The sequence below is a fragment of the Scylla paramamosain genome, chromosome 37, assembly GCF_035594125.1.
Source record: "Scylla paramamosain isolate STU-SP2022 chromosome 37, ASM3559412v1, whole genome shotgun sequence".
Lineage (NCBI taxonomy): Eukaryota > Metazoa > Arthropoda > Malacostraca > Decapoda > Portunidae > Scylla > Scylla paramamosain.
In genome coordinates, this window is record NC_087187.1 from 10007501 (window position 1) to 10017500 (window position 10000).

Here is a 10000-nt window from a genome sequence, read left to right on the forward strand (position 1 = left end):
CTCTCTCTCTCTCTCTCTCTCTCTCTCTCTCTCTCTCTCTCTCTCTCTCTCTCTCTCTCTCTCTCTCTCTCTCTCTCCATCACAATCAGCCTCGCATGTGTGACGAAAAGAAAAGAAGATAAAAAAAAAGGATGAACATGAGAAAAAGAGGATATAGGAGAATATGGAAAAAAAAACAGGGAAGAAGAGAAAATATATTGGAAACAGGCGAAATTGGAGGAAATAAAAAGGTAAGAAGGTGATGAGGATAAAAAAGACAAAGTATATAAGAAAATAAGGAAAAAAAGAGAAGAAAAAATAAGTATGAGAAAAGAAGAGAAACATGAGAAGAGAGGAGATGGCAGGAACGAGGACAAACGAATGAGAGAATAGCGAAAATTAATAAATCAAGAAAATACAAGAAATCGTGAAATGGAAGAAGAGAAGGAAACTACGGAAGGGAAAAATGTAACAAAACAAAAAAGTAGATAGAGCAAGAAACAGGAGAGTTGAAGAAAAGGGAAGGAAAAGGTAATAAAAACGGGAAAATTAACAGCAAAAAAAAAAAAAATAGAACTAAATAAGAAAAATAAAGATAACAAACGAAATGAGGAGGTAATACAGAAGCATAAAACTAGAAAATGTAAAAGACAATAAAAGAATAGGGAGAATGAATAAGGAAAGTACAGAAAGGAATACAAAGAGAGAGAGAGAGAGAGAGAGAGAGAGAGAGAGAGAGAGAGAGAGAGAGAGAGAGAGAGAGAGAGAGAGAGAGAGAGAGAGAGAGAGAGAGAGAGAGAGAGAGAGAGAGAGAGAGGTGCAGAACAAAAGAGGAAAAAGAAAAAGACAGTAGAGAATAAGGTAAACGAAACGAGGTAACTGAGGCAGGTGGAAGAGGTAGATAAGGAGAGAAAGAAGGAAGGAAGAAAAGGAGAGCAAAAACTAAAATAAAAAGGAATAAGAAATATCAAATCGATAAAAGAGAACGGGATAAATGAGAGAGAGAGAGAGAGAGAGAGAGAGAGAGAGAGAGAGAGAGAGAGAGAGAGAGAGAGAGAGAGAGAGAGAGAGAGAGAGAGTACGAACGGACGGGCAGACGGACAAACCAATGAACAGACACACAGACAGAATGAATATGAAAAGATGAATATGAAGAAAAAAATATATAAGAAATATTCAAGAATCGTGAAAAGAAAAAAGGTAAATGTGAGAGGAAGAAGAGAGAGAGAAGAGGAAGAAAAAGTAAGGAAGGAGAAAAGGAGATATGGAGAAAAAAAGAGAGGGAGACTAGAGAAAAAAATAAAGAATGAAACACCGAGAATAAAGAAAAGACGATCGAGGAAATACAAAAAAAAGTAAAAGACAGAAATGGAAAAGAAAGTGAGGGAATGAGAAAAGAAACAAAAGAAAGAAAAGAAGAGAGAGTTAAAGAGAAAAGTTAAAGAAAAGATGAAGAGAAATGAAGAGGGCGAGAAAAGTGGAAGAAGAGGAAAGAAATAAAGAGAAAAAAACAGAGAGAGAGAGAGAGAGAGAGAGAGAGAGAGAGAGAGAGAGAGAGAGAGAGAGAGAGAGAGAGAGAGGAGGGGGGACAGCTGCTGGCGGGTGTCATCAGAACAGGTAAGGAAGCGCGAAAATTTTCATCACCTGTGGGACATACACACCTTGGGGACCCGAGTTGCCTCAGCCAACCAGCGACCTTCACCCTTCGTGCCAGCCAATCCCCGCGCCCCTGACCTTCGCAATTGCCAATCCTCGCGCGTCCTGCTACGTGATAACCAATGAAAAAGAACTTCAAGCCTTCCAAGCAGCCAATGACGCGTGCTAAACGGTTTAACTTTCAATCAGAAAACGGAGTGCCTTAAAACCACCACTGAGAAAACACGGGCGTGACAAACAATAAATCAGATGGCGTTAAATTTATAAACACCCAATCAGGGACACTTACCCCCTTACAGCGTCGACCAGTCAGCGTGATGTGTCATTCTGAAAAGAGAAAAAATGTAATGGTAAATACGAGTACACACGTTGATAAAAGCTGAGAGAGAGAGAGAGAGAGAGAGAGAGAGAGAGAGAGAGAGAGAGAGAGAGAGAGAGAGAGAGAGAGAGAGAGAGAGAGAGAGAGAGAGAGAGAGAGAGAGCAACACGACAAAGATAAGATACACAGACGATACAAACACATGAGAGAGAGAGAGAGAGAGAGAGAGAGAGAGAGAGACAAAATCAGTCAGCGAATATAATGAGTGGTCGGATGATTCGAATGAGTGGATGAATGAGTGAGTGAGTGAGTGAGTGACAAATAAACAGACACACAGGCAAGGTCACAAAAGCAAGATAATTTAAAACCACAACCTTCACCGAACACTTCTTTTTCTTGATACAGGTACTGAGTCACGCCTGCATTTGCCCCGCATACCTGCAGATGTCCCACACACTTGTCATGCCAACAGACACCTGTGTAGTATCCAAGAACGACGAACAGAAACCTTCTTTACGGGGTTTTATTACGCTGAAATGACGAGTGTAGAAGAGCAGAGGCGAGACAGACCTCAAGGAAGGGTTGGATGCCGGAGGGATGAGCAGGACCTAATGTTCGGAACTGTTTGAGTGAGTGAACTGAAGCCAGTGTGACCTGAAGGGTAAGGGCGGAGGAGTGGGTTTGACCTAATGTTCCGAACAGTTTCAGTGGGTGAATAGAACCCAGCGTGACCCGAAAGGAGTAGAGGAGTGGACACTGGACAGGGCTTAAGCTTCGGAACAGTTACAATGAGAGAATAGCAGCCAGTGTGATTTGATGGAAAGGGTGTAGAGGTGGGTAAGCGTCGGAACAGTTTCAGTGAGTGAATACAGGCCAGTGTGAGCTGAAGGGTAAGGATGGAGGAATGCATCAGACCTACTGTTAGGAACAGTTGCAATGAATGAATAGAAGCCAATGTGACCTGAAGGGTAGGGGTGGAGGAGTGGACTGGACCTAAGCTTCGGAACAGTTACAATGTGTGAATTCAATTCGAGACTTAAAGTTGGAGTAAAAATACTAATTAAATAATTGCATTAACTACACTGACATTGCTGCAACCTGTATAGCTTGTTGTGTTTATATATGTATTTAGGTACATATGAGAGAGAGAGAGAGAGAGAGAGAGAGAGAGAGAGAGAGAGAGAGAGGAACAGTAAGTCAGATAAGCTGATGGATGGGTATACAGACAGACAAACAGACAGGTAGACTGAGTGACCGGCAGAGGGATGGACAAACAGATAAACGGATAGGCAGACAGACACAAGACAGACGAATGGACAGACAGACAGACAGACGGAGATCAATAGATGGCCATGTGGAAAGACAGACAGACAGACAGAGATCAATAGATGGCCTTGTGGACAAGTCAGAGAGAGAGAGAGAGAGAGAGAGAGAGAGAGAGAGAGAGAGAGAGAGAGAGAGAGAGAGAGAGAGAGAGAGAGAGAGAACAGGTTGAGAAACATCATATGGACAGAAAGGCTAAATTAAGTCACGTGACGAGAGAGAGAGAGAGAGAGAGAGAGAGAGAGAGAGAGAGAGAGAGAGAGAGAGAGAGAGAGAGAGAGAGAGAGAGAGAGAGTATTTAAAGTAAGTTCCGAAGAGGAGACTTTCGGGCAGAGAAGAGAGGAAAGATAACTTGCTTCTTAAGGAGGAGGAGGAGGAGAAGGAGGAGGAGGAGGAGGACTTCTTCAGCCTGCAACTAAAAATCTCCCCGTGTTTGCTTCTTATGTCAAGTTTGGCTCCTGAGAACTTTATGTTTGCTTGTCATGTTTCATTCCGGACAGATTCCAACCTCCTCCCCTTTTCCCTCATCCTCCTCCTCTCCTCCTCCTCTTCCTCTTCTTCTTCGTCTTCCTCCTCCTCTCCTCCTCCTCCTTTTTTCTTCTTCTTCTTCTTCTTGTTCTTCTTCTTGTTCTTCTTCTTGTTCTTCTTCTTCTCCTCTTCTTCTTCCTCCTCCTCCTCCTCCTCCTCCTCCTCCTCCTCCTCCTCCTCTTCTTCTCCTCTCCCTCATCTTCTTTTTTTTTTCATTTAATGCCATCTCTCTTAAGGAATCTGTCTCATATTAAATCTCTCTCTCTCTCTCTCTCTCTCTCTCTCTCTCTCTCTCTCTCTCTCTCTCTCTCTCTCTCTCTCTCTCTCTCTCTCTCTCTCTCTCATTCCGTCACTCCTTCAGGATTCCTCCTCCTCCGTAAACTGCCTCAAAACCCACAACTTTTCATCTTTCCCTCCTCCTCCTCCTCCTCCTCCTCCTCCTCCTCTTCCCTCTTCTCCTTCTCCTCTCTTCTTCCTTACTATGAGCTTCAACCAACTCATGTAAAAATTTCTTCCATAGTCTGGTTCCTCTCTCTCTCTCTCTCTCTCTCTCTCTCTCTCTCTCTCTCTCTCTCTCTCTCTCTCTCTCTCTCTCTCTCTCTCTCTCTCTCTGTCTCTCTCTATGTTTCTCCGTGTACCTTATATTTTCCTCCATTCTGTGTATCTCCTTTTCCTTCCCCTTTTTTCTCCTTTATCTCCATCTTACTTCCAACATTAAAATTCCCTACCACTTTCCTCCTTTCCCGTTTTCTTTCGCAGAGTGAAGGTGTCGAAATTTAAACACGCCTTTCTCTCTCTCTCTCTCTCTCTCTCTCTCTCTCTCTCTCTCTCTCTCTCTCTCTCTCTCTCTCTCTCTCTCTCTCTTTTAATCATTTACTTTTCTTCTCTTCCATTCATTTTTTTCTTTCCCTTCTCTTCTTCTTCCTTTGCTATATTCTTTCATTCCTTCTGCTCTTCTGTCTCTCCGTCTTTTCTATTCTTCTTCTTCCTTCCTTCCTTCCTTTTTCCTATCCCAGTAATTTTGCTTTTCTTTCCCCCTTCTTCCCAACCAATTCTAAACTTTCCCTCCTTCCTTCTCTTTCTCCTCCACCTTCTCTTCCTCTTCTTCCTCTTTCCCTCCTTCGTATGCAAATCCACGCTGGCTGAGGAAGAGGAAGAAAAGGAGAGAACGAAAAGATGAATCCAATCACCGGGAGGAAGAACAAAAGAAGAAAGGAGGAGGAGGAGGAGGAGGAAGAGGAGGAGGAGGAGGAGGAAGAGGGGTAATACAAAGGAATACAAAGGAAAGCGAAACAGCAACAGACCTTTTGGTCCTAGCAAGGCTGTTTGGTAACTACTTCTAACTAGCTACAAGGAAGAGAGACAGCACAGCATAGCAGAAGGCTCCTCCCCACCCACCACTCCCTCCAGCTTGCGCTGGCATGGAAATAGTTGGGAAAAGTACCATGCAGTATGGAAAAACTGACATGGGATTTTCATAGGAAAGGATGAAAGGAAGTTCTACTATTCACCCTACGGTGAACTCTATACGCCTATCTGAAAGTTAATACAATTTATATTAAAACTGGTGTCTGTAAAATAAGAGTTTATTGGTGAATTTAGTAATTATTCGGACAAGAAGAGAGTTTGTTGGGGATTTGCTTTTAAATATTTGTCTATTTTATTTTTGAATGATTCAATAGTATTGCTGTTCACAATTTCTGCAGGAAGTTTATTCCATATATTTACTATACGATTAAAGAAAAACTGTTTGGCCTCGTGGGATTTAAAACGTTTGGGTATAATCTTGAATCCATTATTTCTTGTTAGGTTAGAATGATCAATAGTAAAATATTTATGTGCATCAATGTTACTAAATCCTTTGAAAATTTTGAACACTTCAATCAGGTCTCCTCTTATCCTGCGCTTTGTTAAACTGAATAGGTTTAGTTCTTCCAGTCGTTCCTCATATGGCTTATTGCGCAATCTTGGAATCATCTTTGTGACTCTGCGCTGTATCTTTTCTAGTTTTTCAATGTCTTTTTTGTAATATGGTGATCAGAACTGTACACAGTATTCTAGATGAGGGCGTACCAGTGAGTTATATAAGGCAAGTATAACCTTTTCTGATTTAAATTCAAAGGTCCTTCCAATGAACCCTACTAATTCATTTGCCGTCTTTACTGTTTCTGTGCAGTGTTGACTCGGCTTTAGGTCGTTTGACACAACGACACCAAGATCTTTTTCTTTATTGGTGCTTGACAGTGGCATGTTATTCATTACATATCTCGTCTGAACATTGTTGCTTCCGATATGTAGAATTTTACACTTTTCTGTATTGAATCTCATCTGCCATTTTTCTACCCAGCTTGTTAGTTTATTGAACTCACATTGCAGTTCCTGCCATTGTGACACAGACGTTACTCTACTTGTTATTTTGGTGTCGTCTGCAAATTTACTTATTTTGCAATTTATCCCTTCATCAATATCATTAATGTACATTATAAAGAGTACTGGTCCTAATACAGAGCCTTGAGGAAAGCCGCTATTTACCTTTTGCCACTCTGACTCTTTTCCATTTATCACTACACGCTGTTTTCTGTCAGAGAGCCAGTCTCTCAGCCATTTCAGGGTGTTTCCGGCAATGCCGGAAAAAAAACGATTTTATGTAGGCGCAAAGTACGTTACATGAAGGGTTGCTGCGAGGTGATTGTTCAACCTTTCTTTAAAAGTTTTTATTGTATTACTATCGACAATATGTGCTGGGAGAGAGTTCCAGACATTTACAATTCTATTGAAGAAATAATACTTAGCCTCATCTGATCTGAAACGCTTACCTATAATCTTGTAACCATTATTTCTAGTGGTGTTGGAACTGTCAATGATGAGATAGTTGTTTACATTTATGTTATCAAAGCCCCGACATATTTTAAATTGTTCAATTAAGTCTCCTCACATTTGCCGTTTCTCTAAACTGAACAAGTTGAGTTCCCTTAAGCGCTTCTCATAAGGCTTGTTCCACAGTCGTGGGATCAACTTGGTAACTCGTCTTTGGACTCCCTCCAGCTTGTCTATATCTTTCCTGTAATGGGGTGACCAGAACTGGACGCAGTACTCAAGTAGAGGTCGGACAAGTGTATTAAACAATGTGAGAATTACCCCTTCTGATTTGAATTCGAAAGCCCTACCAGTAAACTCAACCAATTTATTTGCTGTTTTAACTACTTCCGAGCAGTGTTTACTTGACTTGAGGTCTGAGGTAATTATAACGCCCAAGTCCTTTTCCTCATTAACCTTGAGAAGCTCGGTACCGTTCATTAAGTAATCAGTATGATCGTTATTACTACCAATGTGCAACACTTTATATTTATCTACATTGAAGCTCATCTGCCACTTGTCTGACCAGGTGGCTAAGTGGTCGAGATCAGATTGTAATTTTCTTTTATCCTCTGACGTGATAACTTTATTCATTATTTTTGTATCATCAGCGAACTTAGATATTTTGCAGGTGAGGCCCTCATCGATATCATTAACGTAAATAAGGAAAAGAACAGGGCCGAGCACAGATCCCTGTGGTACACCACTTAGAACTTCTCGTCAGCTTGAAAATTTACCATTTAAAACATCGCGCTGCTTTCTCTCAGACAGCCAGTCTTTAAGCCAATTGAAAAGTTTTCCATTTATACCATGTGACTTCAATTTAGCTAGTATGGGGATCTTTGTCAAAAGCTTTTTGAAAATCTAGATACACTATATCTACTGCCTTTGTTTCGTCGTGCATGGTGAAAACATCATAAAAGAAATCAAGCAGATTAGTCAGACAAGAACGTCTGTTTCGGAAGCCATGCTGTGAGTCATTGATTAAATCATTTTCCTCTAGAAAGTTTACTAAATTATTGCGAATTACTGTTTCCATTAGTTTACATACTACAGATGTAAGGCTGATAGGTCTGTAGTTACTTGGAAGTGAATTGTCGCCTTTCTTTTCTATGGGGGTAACGTAAGCTAACTTCCAATCCTTGTGAACCTTACCGCAGTTAAATGATTTGGTGAAAAGCAATGAAAGGGGCTTACATATTTGAAATTTAGTTTCTTTCAAGACACGTGGTGCAATATCGTCTGGGCCAGGGGTTTTGTCAGTTTTCATTTTATCAATTGCTTTGATTATTTCGTTTTCATGAAAAACGCAGACACTTAAAGGGGTTATGTTGTGGAGCATAAGGAGGGGTTCGGGGATTATGAGTATTTTCCTCTGTAAAAATTGAAGCAAAATAATCATTCAGTGTGTCCGCAATCTGAGTTTCTTCGGTGACAAAATTAACGTTATCTAGTGTAATTTCATTAATGTGAGATGTAATGACTTTTTATTTCAAACGTAACTGTAAAATTCTTTGGGATTGGATTTAGCAATGCTTGCAATATACATTTCTAGATTTTTCTTACTCTGTCTAATGAGCTTTTTTTTATTCGCATCGAAGTCTGTCATATTCTAGTTTATTGGCCTCATTCTGAGAGGACAAATATTTACGGTAGGCACGATTTTTCTGCAGTAGTTGTGACTCAATGTTGTTTGTCCACCATTTAGGTTGTTTCTCTTGCATGGACGTCTTTTACGCATAGGGATACATGTCTTCACAGCATTTTCCAAAATGTACTTAAATTTCGCCCATGATTCTTCAATGTTACTTTCACCAAGTTCAGCATTCCAATCTGCGACAGAAAGAATTGACCCCGAGTCTCTCATAGTCTCTTTTTTTGTATATGAAAACTTTTTCGTTACTAACAATGTCTTTATATGCTTGAAGGTTGATGTTAAAGGAGACAATCTTGTGGTCACTTGTACTAAATTCAGGATCAATATTAACATTAGATATTAAGTCATCGTTTGTTGAAAAAACAAGATCTAATATGCTGTCACCTCGTGTGGGTCCTTGAACGTGTTGCTTTAGAGAACATTCTAATAAATTATTATACAAGTCGTGACCAGAATGAGAGTTAAGAGGATTTCCCCATGAGTTAACAGATTGAAGTCTCCACAGATGACTGTATCAAAAGTGTTACTTATTTCAGTAATTTAATCTTGTAAATTCTTATCGGAGGAAACATTGTGAACCGGAGGCCTATAAATAAGACCTATAGCAGTTTTCTTAGAACGTACTTTTAAATGCAAGAAGACTGAATCTATATTGTTAATCTTTTCGGTTTTTAATATGGTTGGCTGAAGACTGTCTTTCACATACAGCAATACACCGCCTCCTATCCTGTCTTTTCTTTCACAGCTGAACATTTCATAGCCTGGCAAGTTGTATTCCGCAAGAAAGTCTCTGTTCGCAGAGTTCAGCCAAGATTCAGTAATACCAATAATGTGATAGTTTTCTACAGCTGCCAGGATTTCTAAATCTGAAAATTTATTTCTAAGGCTGCGAGCGTTGATTAGGCAAGCTTTTATAGTGTTGCACATGGAGGTTGGGTTGCGCGAGGGAGTCTACTAAGAGTCTGGGGCTATACGATCTTGCTGGTCGTTTTTTGGTCTGAAAATAGAAACTTTATTACTAAGGAGTCTGTCAAGTCATGCTGCTCCAATTCACTTAGGTGTAAACCATCCGGCTGAAATAGAGAAGGTTTATTGTAAAAGTCGTCCCAAAGATTAACAAAGTCTACACCTTCCTCTGCGCAGAGAGAACGGAGACGGCTGTTAGTGCTGAAGGCTCTGTTGTTGAAGACAGGCAGTGCCCTGGTCCGGGGGAGGATACCTGAAACAATAATGTCACTGGATTTACTTTTGTAGCACTGTATCATCCTCTTGAACTTTTCCATGAGCTCCTCAGACCTAGTGTTTTCGACATCATTTGTACCTGCATGAATAATAAAGAGGATATTATTATTAGATCTGCAGGCTGCTTCGTCGCATGCTGCTGTGATGTCATCTAAACATTAAGCATCCACCAGGCATGCATAGACACTTACATGTCTTATGAGCCCTGCCACAGAACTCAGAGAGCTGACCTCTGACTATTGAGTCTCCGACCAGTCTCGTCTTTTGTGCAACTTCCTCCTCTTCAGCTAGGATCTGGTACCTGGTGCGTGTTGAGATGGGCAAAAATTTCTTAACATTAGTGGTGGTGGCACGATTCCTGACTAAAGTGAATGGTGACTCTGCAAGCACAGCATGTGGGCGGACAGGAGCCCCTGGAGTGGAGGAGGCAGATCTGTCAG

At 40.8% G+C, this 10000-nt stretch overlaps 1 protein-coding gene across 1 annotated transcript in view; it reads right to left on the reverse strand.

Annotated features, from left to right (window-relative positions):
• LOC135091475 (glycine receptor subunit alpha-4-like) overlaps positions 1-1967 on the reverse strand; it is a 224382-nt gene extending 222415 nt beyond the window's left edge. Inside the window, exon 1 of the mRNA XM_063989136.1 lies at positions 1925-1967. The gene's annotated coding sequence lies outside the window, so the exon portion shown is untranslated. The remainder of the gene's footprint in view (positions 1-1924) is intronic.
• Between the last annotated feature and the right edge of the window lie 8033 nt (positions 1968-10000).